The following is a 16,479-nucleotide window of genomic DNA, read 5'->3' as shown; positions in this document are numbered from 1 at the left end:
GATCGTGCTCAATCGATCGGCGCTCAGGAGAAAAAATAACTCTGAAAAAGAAACGAAGGGCGATGCACTTCAGCATCTATTTCAGGGACGATTTCGAGGAGAGAAAAGGCAGAAACTATTGAAGTCTGGGAAAAAAAACGAATTTCCAAGCTATAAAGAGGATGAATGAACGAGTGTTTGAAGGAAAAGGGGGTTGTTTGAAAAAGGCTCGTTACGGTGGCGTAAAATGTTCACACTCCACTTACTAGTTATGTATATGATACTCATCAATAATTAACCGACGAAGAGTGAGGTAATTAATTTACTGTCTCTACACGTCGTCGTCGGTGAAAATGAGAAAGGGCGAGGGAAAGGGGCAAGTTATATCTGCATCGGTGGGTAAGGGTTGGTTGGGTAAGACGATAACTGCTCTTAAGCTTCTCTAGGTAGGGAAGAAGAGGGACGAGGAGGAAGGCGAAGAGAAGGAGGGTAAGGATGAGTGACTGAACTGCCTATACCGCAGCTACTACTATATACGAACAGCTGATCGCTATGATGAGAACCCTTAAAGTGAGATTTAGAAGCTACTCCTCCCACTCGAAAGATGATGAAGGGACTCAGGGGCTGAAGATCGAAATTCCCAAAATTGGTTTAAAGATGAACCGTATAACACTCAACACACGTTACCAACCTCCCTCAAAACTCAAGTTACACATTTTATTTAATGAGACATGATTGAAATTTATACCGTGCAGAAAAAGAACTTTAACGCGAGCTTTTACCTATGGTGAAGCGAAAATTGTGCAGCTCTCCAAATGGTCCTGTACTGAAAAGTTGATAACCAATCAAAACTCGAAATGCGAGATAAAAGCTTAGAATATAGGATGATCGTCGTATTTTCCCAAGCTGAGTTGATCTATCTATAAAATTGAACGAGTTAACGCGAATTTATCGATCCAAAAAGTGAAAAATCGAGGTTATCTCGATTAGAAGAAATCGTAGCTCAATTTGGACGACGGATTCGTGTTCCTGAGGTCCGGATACGTGAAAAAAGTGCCCTGCAATCGATTTCGGATCGAAAAAATCCAAAGGAATCCTTGGAATTTTGCGGATAATGATCGAGTTATCGCCAATTTTTCACTTTTTGAAGCAGAAAAATGAAGATATCTCAACAGGAAAAATTCGTAGCTCAATTTCACCGACGAAATCGTGTTTCTGGGGTCAAAATACATAAGAAAAGTGCCATACGATCAATTTTGAAAAATAAAAATTTTTAGTCGAAATTTGAAAAAATTGTAAGGGGTACCCCTTGGAAAAATCTCAAATTTTGACCAAAAATTTTTATTTTTAAAAATTGATCGTATGGCACTTTTCTTATGTATTTTGACCTCAGGAACACGAATCCGTTGTCCAAATTGAGTTACGATTTTTTTCCTTCGAGATATCTTCAAATTTATGCCAAAAAATGCGAAAAAATGAGGATAACTTGATTATTTTTGAAGATAGTTCAATTTTTCTTCCAGATTCAGATTCCTGAGTTCAAATTACATTTATATAGACTGAAAAATCAATTTTTTATTTTTGACCCCAAAAAGCTGAAAATTAGCGATAACTCGTTCAATTTTAGAGATAGGTCAATTTTTCTTTCAGATTCGAATTCCCGAGGTCAAAATACGTCAGAAAAGTGTATTACAATCAATTTTCAAACTACTTTACTTTTGGCCCAAAAATTGCTACAAATCCCAATCGGTATACCTTGGATTCTTTGGATTTTTGGGCCAAAAAGGAAGTTATGACACTTTTTTAACGTATTCTGACCGCAGGAATCCAAATCCGAAAGCCAGAATCATCTACTCATGCAATCGATTAAGTAATCATCAATTATTTGCTGTTGGGAGCAGCAAAATTATAAGACACATCGATTGGTTTTAGTCGTAGACCCGCTTTGATTCGTCGCAATCCATGCATGCGTCGAAATATTCGAATTCTTCAATTTACCAACGAGCCCGAGCTTTGCTGGAGTCAGCGTAGCCAGCAGCGTAGCGCTTTGTTGTGAGACGTCACCTTGGGGGCTGAGCAGAGGTGACGCCCCACAACAAACCGCGCGCCCGTTCAACTTAATTTCAAGCCGAGAAAAGAGCATGTCATTCTTTGATTTCATACTGGAATTACAAAAATAATAGGAAAAAAATGTTGAACAGTGAACGATTAAAAAACAATCACAATCGACAATTTTTAGATATTTTCTATGATTTTTGACCGAAAACAAAATTTTATCGCTAGAAGTACCCCACTGGATTGATTATTTATTCAAAAAACGAGTGGGCTATCTGAAAATATCAGGTAAAAGATTTTTTCCACATTTGAAAAATTCTCTTTTTTTCATAAGGTGCAAACTCTACCCCCATGCTAAGAAAGTATTCGCTACCCTACGGGAATCAAGTTTGCCTCACTCTATTTCAACCGAAAAGTGAAAAATCAAGGATATCTCAATGAGAAAATTCGTAGCCTAATTTAACCGACAAACCGTCCTCATTATATCATAATTTGAGATTACTCAAGATCTCGTTGAGCGAAAACAAAAAGGAAACCTCCTTTCAGTACTCCTCCATTGGAAATAACGCAACGGGAAAGAACAGTCCCGCTCTTTTGTAATTCGTTCGAAATCTTTCGCCATCAGAATTCTCGCGAAAGATTTTCTATCGATATCGACATCGTCGTCGTCGTTGTCGTCCGCACTCAATACCACGTACACATTTTTCCTCTCCTTTTTCTCTCCTTCCTTCTTCCGTTTTCTTTTCCGCTTCTCTTTTTACTTTTAACACACTTTAACGCATTTTCGATAAAGCTCCGCTATACAGCAGCAGCAGTAGCAGCGGAAGGTAAAAAAAGAGCGGCTATATAGGCCCCGAAATTTCGTCCTTCTTATCTTATTATCCTTGCAGGGCGTCGCAACGCGTCGGCACTCACCTCCCGTGAAAAAGAGAGCTTCTCAGGGCTTCCTCAGCCTCCTTTAGAGAGGATTTTCTCGTTCTACTCTAGAAACTCCACGCGTTTCCATATCCACACCCGTCTGCACCCTTTGAGTTTCATAGAGACCAAAGAAAGACGTATAGGTATAGTTGGGCAAAAAAAATCATTCCAGGTTTTTTTTGTGGTCCCCCTGACTTTCTTTTTTCTTCTCCAGTTTTATCCACCTCGTCGGAGTGTTTGGATACACGGAGTGCAGGATATAATAATACAAAATTGCGAATAATTGTAAGCCAGAAAATAAAATTGTGAATAAATCATATCTGATGGGGGAAAAATATCGAAAATATTCCTACCGTATATTTCAATAATCTATATTATCTGCATGCATAATGCATGTGTGCATGTATCATTATTTTTTGTGAATAAATTATATATTATAAGTCATTTTGTGGAACTCGGTGCACAATATAGATCAGCAAAAACTATCCACCCGTCTAGACGTACTCGTAACCAACACTCTACTGAAAAATTTCTACCTTTTTTTTCAGATACTTGAAGTGATATTCTTTTCATAATGTATTCTCCCTTATGAGTTTTCATAGAGCTATAACTCACCCAATTTTTGGAAAAAAAGTAATGCAATTACGAGCTGTATAAATTATTGCGCTGTAAGTTTGAAAATATAGGGTAAGGCAGAATAGATTTTATCTATTCTGGGTTTGTTATTTTTCAAAGTGACGTGAGACGTTTGGTTTAGTTTGAACGGAATGAAAAACATGTATTCGCAGGTGTAGATAGACGGCTTCTGAATGATGTACGAGATTTCACTCCGTAAATTAACTTAGCAACGAGTCGAATTCATGAACACTTGTACAATCAACAAACAATTGAAACGGATACGAGTATGAGACTGTGGCACATTTGGGATTCCATAGAACTGATACTTGAATTGCATTATTTGGGCTTTCCTCACTTTCGTCTAATATAGAATTTTAAAGATAGGTAAAACGGAAATCACTGTTTCGATTCCTTGAGAAACAAAAAAAAGTCACCGCTACAATTTTTACCGCTTACAGAATAAAAAAGTGACTTGGGTCTGAATTTCATCGACTTGTCGTACCTTCGATTTTTTCATCCCCCGCAATTATCGTGAATCCGAGATATTTGTCTACCTAAGGAATTCAGCAAACGAATTCAGAATAATTCTCAGATAAGCTGCATCATAGTAGAACTTGTAAGACGCGATATAGAAATTGTTGAAAAACAACGATTCGGCGATCGTAGATTTTTCCATAACTCAATAAATCGACAAAGACTGTGCTAATATTGATAATATTAATAAAATATCCTGGAATTACGTTCGAGCAAATGAATTACATAACAAGGTGTAGTGTTTGAGGAAGAATGAAAGGTGTATCACGTCAGTCAGTCAGTCAGCCATCTGTTTTTTCGCAGATGAATGACTCGTAGAGTTGTATAAAAGCGTCGGATGTTTTCGGAAGAAACAAGTTGCAAGTTGACTACAAAGACTAAATCATGTCGAAATTCATCATTCTCTCAGTGCTTTTGGCCGTCGGCTTGGAGGCCCAGGCTAAGCCCTCCCCGAACCTAGGGTTCAAACTGTTCAGCAACGCCAATTCATTCTTTGGACAGTCAGCTACGGACACCATAACCGAGGTGAAAGAAGCCATCAGCACAGGCATGGAAATCAGAGACGCTGTGCGCAAAAATGTTCTTTCCATCATGACTCAAATGTTGAGTCCGCTGAGCAACATCCCCGCCAGTCTTCCAACTGGAGGAATTTCAGCCGGCATTGACGCTGCGGCCAATCTCGGTGGTCTAGGTGGCAAGGGCGCGGCCAAAGAAAACACCAAATCCGATAGTAACGTCAAAACTGACGATAACGCAGCCAAGGAAGACACCAAGTCCGATACTGAAGTAAAAACTGACGATGCCGCAGCCAAAGAGGACACCAAATCCGATGCTGAAGTCAAAACTGACGATAAAGTAGCCAAAGAAGACGCTAAATCCGACGATGGTGTGAAAGGTGGAGACGTCGTGGTCTGAGAAGATACCGCATCCGATGCTGCTGCCGAAACTGAGGAACATTGAACCGCTCGAAATCCACCATCAAGCTTCATCCCCTGCGGACTCCAAGTATTCAAAACGAAGATTATGAATCACTGAGTTTCACCGAAGACAAACGGACATTGTACATCGATTCAATTACAGTCGCACAGTGACGAGCATCTGAATTTGTTTTATTGTAATTGTGAAAAATTCAACCGTTTATCGATGACGTTACTGCAATCTCACTGTCCGTTTCGATAACAGCGGAATGATCATTTTGCGTTTATTCGCGAAGAGGTCAGTTTTCGGAGTGAATCTGTGTGAAAATCTGACGCCACTTCAATTTCGGAAAACATCTGCAGTTCTTGCTGCACCTATATGTCTGTATAATACGTAAAGAATAAATATTCACAACATACATATTCGCATTGCTACCCAATACCGAACTACCCAACTAATCACGTTCACATTTTACGATAGACACAACCCTTTGTCTGTACTTTTTTTATTCGCAATTAAATCACAACTGATTACCATTCGATTAATTTTTAGAGGATCGGACTGAACCTCAGTAATTCGAGCATCGACTTTGTTATACTGAACATTACTAAACTCATTGATGATCGATTTTTTCTCGAATAAGGGATTCTTTCACCCTTCGCCCTTCACCCTTTTTAGACTTTTTCTTCCACCTTCCACGAGATATGGCTTTACTTCTGTTCGCGAAAACAGCCCACAGGCAAGTTTCTATCGTTCAATCTACATTACCATGCAACCGCTGGTACGTGACTCTGACAGCGAGCAAAACTTCGTCAACATGATTATAATGCGACTGGTAAGTATTCCCCATGTATCGTACGTATGCTCTAGGTATACCGTATATTAAGGCGTTTCGTTTGAAACGAACGGTATTTTTCGGTCCTATACGAAAACTTGGTTATTCACATGGGAATAACAATCCCTTGAAAATTTTAAGAACTGATCTGGAATCTTGAGAGTTTTTCCCTTCAAAAGGCACGGAAGCGAATTACTTTTCTTTCAAAGCATTCCGTACCACCGGATTTTCAATAGATGTAATTCAACAAGCATTAAATACTCTTCAAAAGCGAATGAAGTTAAGGGGAATAACTTCGATGAAAAATTTTAGGGTATTCGATGCGGTGATGATGCGGTGCATTTTTGAAAAGATAGGTCGGCTTGAATCTTTCTTTTTTCTTTATCGAGGGCGCAAACAAAATCGGAGAAATACTTTCGCGGACGTTTTCACAAATCTCCGAGACTTTAAATCATGTTTGCCGATATCAGCCGGGACACCCGCAAGGGTCGTTCGCTCTCCGTCGTATTTCTTATAAGTGTATGTATAACCTTGAAAGTGCCAAGAAAACTTGGAATTTCTCGTCGTCGTCGTCGTCGTCGCCGTTTTTTACAGATGAAGAGCCCTATGTACCGCACCGGAAATTCATCGTCGACATTCCCTCCGATTTTTTCCCGAAGTTGGTGACTTTGAAGGACAGGTTGAAATTAAGAAATTCTACCGAATCATAAATATTCGAGTCTTAACCGTTTCCGAGTAATGTCGAATCCAAAAACTGGTGTATCTGGTTTCCGAAATAGTGGAGACTTGAAAACATGTCAGACTCCGCGAGCAATTCGTACTTTTTAACGGTATCCCGTAATCAGTTTCATTCTAGACTATTGGGATCAAAAAACTGAAAAATACGAACGTCAGTTCGTTCTCCAAATTTTTTCTGTCTTTCGATTCTTATCGGAAAATATGGCTGTTCAAAACCACATTGTTCAGGCAGGTAATTCTTACTTTACCTGTTATTTCAACTGAAGAAATAAAAATTTAGTCTTTTTTGTCAGTAACACCAATATCCTCATCAATTACTTTTTTCTTACACGTGAATTCCGGAGGCATCACATCAGCGCCGGTATACATATATTTTATTCACGGAGAATTGACGTAGTATTTATAAACTTTTTTCATTTTCACGTTAATTAATATGCAAATTTTCCACCTTGCACAAATATATGTGATACATACAAAAGTCATAATTAAATTTCCACCGAAGCGACCGCGAATCGCAAGGGTTCTCTAATTTGATGTAAATATAAAAATTTGCTTTTTCCCCTGTTTGCGTTGCAGTTTGATGAAAATTATAGAGGAAAGAGTTGAACAAGTTGAAACTGAAGACGAATCGATTTTTTCTAGAAATTACACGTACGTGAACGGAATGGAAGAAAATCGAGTAAAAAATAAATAAGCTGCTGCAGGTGTTATATTAATGCCTGATGCATAAAATAGGATAAGCTGCGGATATCTTCTTTCGAGCACGTTCTCGTATGCATGAATTAGCGCACGAAGCGCATGCGGCGCGCTTCTATGTTTTCCTATTCGATATTCAGCTATATTCTTACGAATTCCCACACCTGTGTATAAATAGTATCCGGCTAGATACCGCGCATGCATATAGATACGTTATTCGTACAAATTCGTACCCACGTATAATGGATGGGAGATAATTAGAACGTTGATGCGGTACGTTTGTTTAAATACGGAGAAACTTAGAAGGAGGATCTCGAAAAATTTCATTTCGACGGAACCTCATATATTTGTGTTATCTTTTTCACATATACACTCGCTCTAGAGTTATGCATAGAATATGTTGATGAAAAAATATACGTACGCACGTACAAATATTAGTAATATTTATTCAAGGGTAGCCCGAAGTTCCCAACGTGATGTTTTTATTTTTTTCCACTTTATTTTCTTTTTATCTTTATTTTCCCTCCATCCCCACAGGTTTTCACCTCACCGACAATCGTATAAATTAATTCATTCCACTCTCCTTTTTCACCCCCTCCAAAGTGAATTAACAAGAGAGGTTGAAATCACGCGAGGATCACATATTACAGCCTAAATAAAGCAGAAACGCTGCGAAATTATTCTCATCTCTTTTCCCTTAATTTTTTCTCCACCCGGGCTAATTTTTTTCATCGTCGTTCTTATTTATTCATTTATGTGATTCATTTTTTTCACCCCGATCTGATAATTCAATTTTGCCTCCTCTCGAAACGTATGTCTAGAAATTTTCGAATCGCTCTTCGTACGCTGTAAGAATATTTCTATGAAATCATAGGGTATTTTCTCAATAATGACATGCCAGTTTCAGGCGTGAGACTGAACTATCCCGATGTCGTGACGTGGCTGACGTCAGGGGAGGAGAATTGGGGTGAAGTCTGATTACGGTAATTACTAGTTAACGACGATCAGCACCAGCGCGCGATATCAATCCACCGGAGCGCAGGCGTGCGTGCGATATGATTTATCGAGAATACCGCGCGTTTAAGCAGCATCTACTTTACCACTTCACCTCCTCCCTGAGGTCGCTCGCGCTCTGAGGCGCGCTACCCTGGCGCTGAAACGACCTTCATAATGGTCCAAGATAACCGACCAATTCTGAATAACGCTAACAACAAATGGAAATGTCTGTAATGGACCATCGTTAAAAACCAACCTGTTCAGCGATTCCACCAAATCGCGAGGCCTTAAGTTCCGACGTATTTTGATGATGACAAAAAATATATATCACAGGGATCAGATTGTTCGCGAAAAAATGCTCAGGCTATTTTCTGTTCAGATCGATCAAACGGAAAGTCAGACTAATTTAACATTTTTTTGTACGATAGATTTAAAAAAAAAACCACTAACAGTGAATCGAAAATTTGTTCGTTTCAATTGTATAAGAATAGCAGAATCTACGATTAAAAACAGTTGAAGATATTCGAGTGTGATGAAACGAAAGGAATCTAGAAGGGTATAAAATGAATAAAACTACGTAAATTATACGAAATTTCGCAAATATTTTATATGCACACCTGTAGCAGGTGTTTGCGACAATGTAGCACTGTATAGGTACTGTGGGAGGTCGTATAATAACCTAAAAAAGGTAGAGAGTAAATAAAGAGGTGAAAAAAATCATAGCGCGTTGCACACTTTGTGTTGCTTTGGAAAAAAAGAAATCAAACAACTAAAAACAATGAAAATTTCATAAAACGTAAAAACAAAAGCGTTTGAAATTGAAAACAATAAACTTTGAATTTTGATTATCGCACCGGAAATATACGTTACAACAGGTTTATAGGTATATAAACAGCGGGTATAAAGGGGGTGTGCCAAAATTCATTCTACTTCAAATAAATAAATCTGTATATTTGTTTACGCGGGGCGGAGGGGCGCAAAATAAGGATACCAAAGACTCATTTTGTTTTCAAGTACACCAGATCTTTCCTTCCGCTGTTACTTTGTTTTACCTAATTTCGGGGGTGCCCCATTTTGCCCTCCCGTATGAATGTCACTTGCGGTTCTACGACTTCTCAATTTTATTATTGTGCGCCAAGAAGATGAAAATGTTCCGACGAGACGACCTATAGTTATTGTCGTTATCATTTATATTATCAATATTGTTATTATTAACATTTCACGTGGGAACGAATAACGAAAATTCAATAAAGTAAACGTGCAAATTGGTTATAGAATTTTTCACACGATAAAATCAGCTGCATACGTAAAGACGGAAATCGGTTTGTAGAAAAAGTCAACCGGAATCAGTTTGATATTAACAAACGCCAGGCGGTGGGGGTGAGAAAATGTAGAAAGTAGAACCAACTGTTAAAAGAAAACGCAAGAAAAGGGAAGACAAAAGAAACGAAAAATCTAAAGAAAAGCGGTAGAGCTGTGCGGGGCAGAAAGAGGGAAGGAAAGTTGCGATAAAAACAAACAGGTGCCGGGAAGCCTGACGGCTAATATTAGCAAGGCAGGGTGTACTTTTTCGCCGCTAGTTTCCGTCTTTCCATTTTCCTTATTTCTTCTCTTGTTATTCCACTTCGTTTTATTCTTTCCCCTCTTTGTGTTTTCTCTTCGTTCTTTTCCCCCTTCAGTTTATCTTCGCCGCTCACTCCACTCGCCCCAGCCACCGGTTTTACGTGCGATACGCCCAATTCATTTTTATACGTACATTCATGTATTCATCAATGTATGTATTTCCGAGAGTTTCAAATTCGTTTCCTCTTTTTCTCTCATATCAATGACCTACGATACAATCTTCTCGTATTTTTGCACGTGTCTCTTTCCCTGAAATATTCTATCGGCAATCGATCAAAAAACGAAACAATAAGAACCCCGTTATAAAATCGCATGGGTAATTTTTACCGCGCCTGTCATAGCAATTTTTTGCTCTCTATAACGTCGCTAAGCTCGCTTTTTTCCTGCAGTTCCATTTCCCATTCTTCTTCCTCCGCACACGCGTCGATCGTGGTTTACTTTTACTTTTTTGCTTTGCTATTTTGACGAGTTATTAATTATTATTTGCAGAACTATGCATGGATTCAGCTGCACGTTTTGCGATTAATAGGCCTTTGATAAAGCATACACTCTGTGCATTGTATGAATAAGTGATCGTTGCAATTTGCCGAACGTATTTTTATATTAATAGTTTCATCTCCTGTCGATGTTCCCTGAGGATCAGGTGTACGGTACAACCCCCCGCTGCGAACGCGTCCAGTTGGATTCCGCCAAATCTATTTGATTTTATCATCCCATCGCGTGCGAATGAAATATCTGTGGACACATATGCTTATGTATTTGTACATAAGTAAACCGGATGCGGTCAGCGATCCAACAAATTTGATGACATTTTTACAACGTATGTGGATAATTATATATATATATGTGTCTAAAAATACGGACGAACGATGGCTACCGAAATTCGAGTCATAGAAATTTACTGGGGAAAATGAATCGCGCGAAATTCATCGAGATGGATGAAAAAGAATCAATCGAAAAACGAGTCTCTGATAAATATACATGAAAGAATTTTTTTACAAATGAAAATCGTGGTCCAACTTCGCGTGGAGATGAGTAATAAATGAAAGAGGAAACACCGGCAATTATTGCGATGGACTGTACAGATATGTGTCGTCCATAATTCATGCGTAATAATATTATAAAATATTTGGCAAAGTTTCACAGTTTTCGCTCCGCAGGTTACAAAATTATAGTGAAATCGTTTGTGAATAAATTTGTCGTTCGAGTGTCGGTAATTCATAATTTTATAGATGACGTGTATGTGGGATACACGAAGATTCTACCGTTGCATTATCAAGAATCGGCGCTAATTGTGAGTTTTCTTCGGCCGAGGAGCGCGTTATATGTTACATACTACGAAACATACGTGCGAAATGAATAAACAAACAAAAGAGATGCAAATTATCAATGGAAATAACTTTGCAGCGCGTCACTTCTGGCGTTACAAGTATGCGCAATATCTATATTATGCATTCTATTTCCGAGCATTTACTACGCGACGACTTGGTCACACGTACAAAGTGCTTTGTCGTAAGTAGAATATGTTAGCGAAGTGAATGAAACAATGAAAAAATGTGGGAGCCAAAAAAAAAAAAAAATAATATAATTCTGCACTAAATTTTTGCGTGTCACAAACACGACTATAACTGCGCGATATAAATTCTTGGTAATTTATATCAGTACGCCGGTGAACCACCTGTACGTATTTTGTGCACTCGACAAAATGGCCGATAGGTTGGTTTTGTAAAATAAAAAATAGTGCTTTGAATACGTCATTGACGCACAAAGAGCAAGTAAAAAAATTCGTTGATGAGATAAGAAGAAAGACAAGAAAGATATGAAAGGAAATAAAATCGTAGCTAATAATTCCGCGGTTCGTCTAAACGTCCCGAAATATCCCTGGTACATAAATACCCCTATGTACGAATAAATTTGATACCCATATGCATATGTACACATAGCTGCTATTCATTAGATAGTTTTTCAGCGTCCTAGCGAATACATTATATACTATACCCATAGGTATGTATGTGTACATAAATACATAGCAATAATTTGCTATATACATACCACATACACCCATACATGGGTATTTCGTACGTAGTATTTTATCATCCGACGCCTCGGTAGCCCGAAGGACACCCTGCGGCACGCAGCGTCTTCTGATAAATGGTACTTCATTTCCGTCTTTATTTCCATCCTGTCAATTACACTCCTGAAGATCACATGACGAATTCACCTAAAAATTGCACTCGTACGTACGAATTTATTCTTTTGTTCTTTTGATTAATTTTAAATTTCTCATATTCATTTTCTTTTTGCTGTGAGAAAATGGAAAGACAGACAGACGCTCAATGAGAATCAAGTGTATATCATGTAGATACGAGAACCTTCTAAATTCTCGTAGGAAGGGGATGATTATTGTCAGCACTCTGTTTAATCCATCAATCAACTAATTAATCAATCATTTGATTGAAAGTTACAATTCGGTATGGATATATGGTGGTCTAATGCAGACGATGTTTTCGTAATAACACAGAAAGGTCTCTACAGGCAATGATATTATTGTACATGCCTACGTGTGTACATAAACGGTCCACATGCATATATACATGCAAAATGTTAAATATAATGCGTTTTCTGCAACCCCACAGAATGCGTTGTATTATACGGCGCACGTGTCGCCCGTATAATTTGAAATTGAAACTATTACTAATAGAATTAATTGCAAGCTAATATTGAGACACTTTGGGTCAACGTGCATATACATACAATGCATATGTATACGTATATGAGTATATATTCATATGTACATTGTATCGTTCGGAGTGCCGCTGGACCGGACAGGAAATATGCTAATGAAGCGTAAATTAGAACTGCCGCCCAACCGACCACCTGGATGGAGCTACCCAAATTTGGACAAGTCCGACCTCAAATTCCGGGATTCTCGGTGCTCTTTCCGAATCGCTCTTCTTCACTTATTTCGTCGATTCCGACGAACCAATTTGTACAAGCGTACGGATGCTGAAAAATTCACGACACATCGGTATAACTCGGAATACATTTTTTCCTCGAGCTCCGTCTCTTTTATTTCATTTCCTCATTTTCCTTTTCATTCGCTTCTTGGATCAATGCGTCGATAACTGAGTAGGTTATAATAGTGTACATCGAAAAGAGCGTTGAAAACCCGTGCTAACTGCGCAAAGAGCTTCGGGGATGGAAATGAATCGAAATTGCATTACAGTTCGGGAAGGGGGAAAACACGAGAACCGTGGCGAAAAAGCGGGGTCGAGGAGGGGGTGGATGATATAAAAAGAAAGGGTTGATTTCAGTGAGAAAATCTTCAGACGCTTTTCCCCACTCCGAAAGAACCGAAAGCAGCTGCAGAATTAGGGGTAATAATTTTGTAAGGCGTCGACGACGACGACGACGACGACGACAAAGACCGAGATGACGAGAACGTTGACGATATCTACACAGTGTTATGTAAATATGGCGCGTGAGAGAAGCTCACTGGAAAAAAGACAAGAGAAGAAAATGAAAAAAAAAAAGGACAAAGGAAGACGGAAAGAAAAAAATCATGAAAAAGTGAAGTCGAGTTAAGAAGAAATGAACAAACGCGAAGCGCATATACATAGCTGCGTGCTGCAGGATGAGGGGAAGAAAACTATTTTCGTATCGCTTTTTCGTTGAGAAACCTGCTTCCGTCAAGTATCTATTTTAAAATGAACCAACGATCTGCACCGATTTTATTTTATTTTTGTTTTCCGTATTATTTTTGTCTTCTTCATTTTTTAATTCTGTTTCTCCTCGTATTCCAAAAGTTTACTACGTTCTTCTCTTTGTTTCTACTCTTTAATAGGGTGCCCTCGATATCGTAGCATTCTTTTTCACACCACATTCGTCGTTGCTTGAAAATTTCGCTGCGAAAAGAATTCGATGCTATTACTTTTTTTTTTTACAACAGCTCTAGAAAAATTTTTATCACAATTTCAACATTTTTTTGTTCCGAGGCTAAGGAGAGAAGAAATTAACTTCCATTTCGTCGTGTGTTACATTATAACTGGCACGCGAAAAAAAAAATTTTGGTGAATTTATCGTCCGTGATCGAATAAATTGACGGATCGATCGGTTCGCCCAAGAATTTTTATGCCCTCTCAGTGTAATTCCTTTTTGTTATTATAAATTGGCAGTAAAAAGACGTCTGTGATACGAAAATGTCGATATAACGTTTGACGACTCTCAGATTGTAATTCTCCCCATCGGAAGATATTTTTTCTTTTTCTCTTTTACTTTTCTTCTTTTTTTATTCCACGAACGCCAAGTAGCACGGGATGAATTTATCATCATAACTCTGGAAGTTAGAATTAAACGAACCATAATTCGTTAACGACCGTTATGTAATGATTATTATGTAAAACATGCAATTTTCTCAACTTTATTACGCAATTAGTAGCTAAGACGATACTTCACATCACATTCGCTTGTTATTGAAATAATTTATCTCGTCGTATTATTATTTCTATCGTTCTCGGAGATACAATAGAATCGAATTATAAATGTGATCTTCCGTGAACCTCGATCGTTGAACTTTCATTTCTCAATCGAAAAAACCCGATTATAACACAACAAAAACAGTCTTCGCAAAAGTGACTCTTCTATACCGTGATTTTATTGCAGACATATATATATATATGTGTGTCTGTAGAAACTGGATAATTTGGTCAGCCGGATTTTCTACGGGCTAAAATTAATCTCAAAATCAGGTCAAATTGAGTCCCACGTCTCAATTTTACGGACACCTGCAATTCCCTCCACGATTAACGCATCGTCGTTTCAAACTTCGGATCTTCTCACCCATCTTTTTTGTTTTTAAAATTCGATAGTCTTCTTCTTGTTCTCATTGCGCTACCAAACTGATGTTTATTTTTCAAATTTTTTGTCACTCCTATTTTTAATTTCGAACCTGAATATTCTAGGTGAAACAGATGGTGCAACTATGGACGCGACGGCACTAAAGAATATTAAAAATTTGACAGTTGCCAGTTGGCAGTTTGAAAATGATTTATCGAACACTGCGTGGATTATGAAGGCCTAAAAGCGACCGTGACGCGCTAGAAATATACAATCATCGGTGTATACGATATTAAAATTAGAGAATCCCGATTCGGACATCAAGGTTTTGGGCGTGCCCCAAAAAATCGACACCCAACATCACCTCGCATACGGAGTCGGGGGTGATTTTTTACTTTCCTCAGATGTGAAACGGAAAAAATGAACATACCTAGTTCCCGAAAATTAGGGCAATAAATTACCCTGGGATAGGAGTGCAATTTCAGGGGCAAAAAGGGGATTCCCCGCGGAGCTCTGTATAAATGCCGACGGAAATATACCAGCTGCAACTACGTATACCGTGTGTATTCATATTAGGTGTACCTATACCTATGTACGTAGATAATACGGGGTGAACATCGTCTGCAACTCCTTGAAGCCCCTCCGGAGAGGAGGAGCTTTTCGAGTCGAAATAGTCTATTAACTTAGACCCTGTCGTGTAATACGGGGGTCGGTATAATAGGGACATCTAGTTATATCGCTGCTAACCTTTGTATACCCGACCCACAAACTGACATCGAGAAATTAACCCCGGCACGATACATCTTCGCTTCGAGACATCGGCCCGCGTCACGCGACTCGACCAACTTCGAAACGACTCACGACTTACGAAAAATTCATCGGACTCCCGGTCGGAATGTACCATATTTTACGGGTACGGAACGGACGACCATAGACTCCGATTCATCGAGTGCTCGACATTTTTCAGGGATACGCCCTTCGGGCGATACCGCGAGCGAAAAAGTTCGAGTTCATCCCTTTCCGGTTCCTTGATTTTCGACGTAATCGAATTCATCCAGAGCACACAAATCACGCGAGCGCAACGCAAGATACCGTGACGATAAATCATGAACGAAAATTTTGACTCGACGCGCACACCCGCATAGGTGTACGCGTACGGTCGTGTACACCGAAAATAGTTTACTCGTGCGTGGGCAGCTGGGGGAGAAGTTTAGTTTATAGTTTGTGAATCGCGGCGGTGGGCTTCGGGGGTCAACCGAACGGATAATTCAATACAATAAACTTCGGCCCCATCGGTATCACCGACGAGGGACTGGTCGAGAGAAGGCTGCACACGTCCCTTGAGCCTCAACTGGGCGTTGGATCAACCCCGTATTTCACATTAGCGACCCAAAATCGAACGCTGCTCACATCCGCCGTCTCGTCCCCATCCGCCCATTTCTCATTACCTACCTACGAACCAGAGACACATTATACGACTATCCAGAAAAATGATCATCTTCCGTAATTGATTCGGAAAAGCAGAGGGGGTCGGACAAAAGATTTCTCCGAGTCTTCGAATGTATTTGGCAGCAGGTGCATCAGGGGTGTAATTTTTGAGGGATTTGGGACCGTCGAATGTCATCAGAATTTCGAAATTTAAAACGTCGCATCCGCGGCGGCTGAGGGGGTAAAATTTAGCGGAAGACCTCGCGGATTGATCTCTTTTGAAATATTTCTTTGCCGTGACGATA

General features: G+C 39.2%; 1 protein-coding gene across 3 annotated transcripts in view; it reads right to left on the bottom strand.

Annotated features, from left to right (window-relative positions):
* Positions 1-16,479, bottom strand: part of LOC105686909 (hemicentin-1) — a 64,920-nt gene that overhangs the window by 33,929 nt on the left and 14,512 nt on the right. The window contains exons 1-2 of one of the 3 annotated variants that reach the window (XM_048653408.1): positions 3,306-3,470; positions 2,950-3,059 (exon numbers count right to left, since the gene is read on the bottom strand). The exons of 1 other annotated variant lie outside the window; for it this stretch is intronic. The gene's annotated coding sequence lies outside the window, so the exon portion shown is untranslated. Of the gene's footprint in view, positions 1-2,949; positions 3,060-3,305; positions 3,471-16,479 lie in introns of those variants that run through there. One more of the 3 variants, XM_048653407.1, reaches the window with a different exon arrangement.

This window comes from Athalia rosae, chromosome 3 (assembly GCF_917208135.1).
Source record: "Athalia rosae chromosome 3, iyAthRosa1.1, whole genome shotgun sequence".
NCBI classification, from domain to species: Eukaryota; Metazoa; Arthropoda; class Insecta; order Hymenoptera; family Athaliidae; genus Athalia; species Athalia rosae.
Note: the sequence above shows the minus strand (reverse complement) of the source record. Positions and strands in the feature narration are given on the sequence as shown.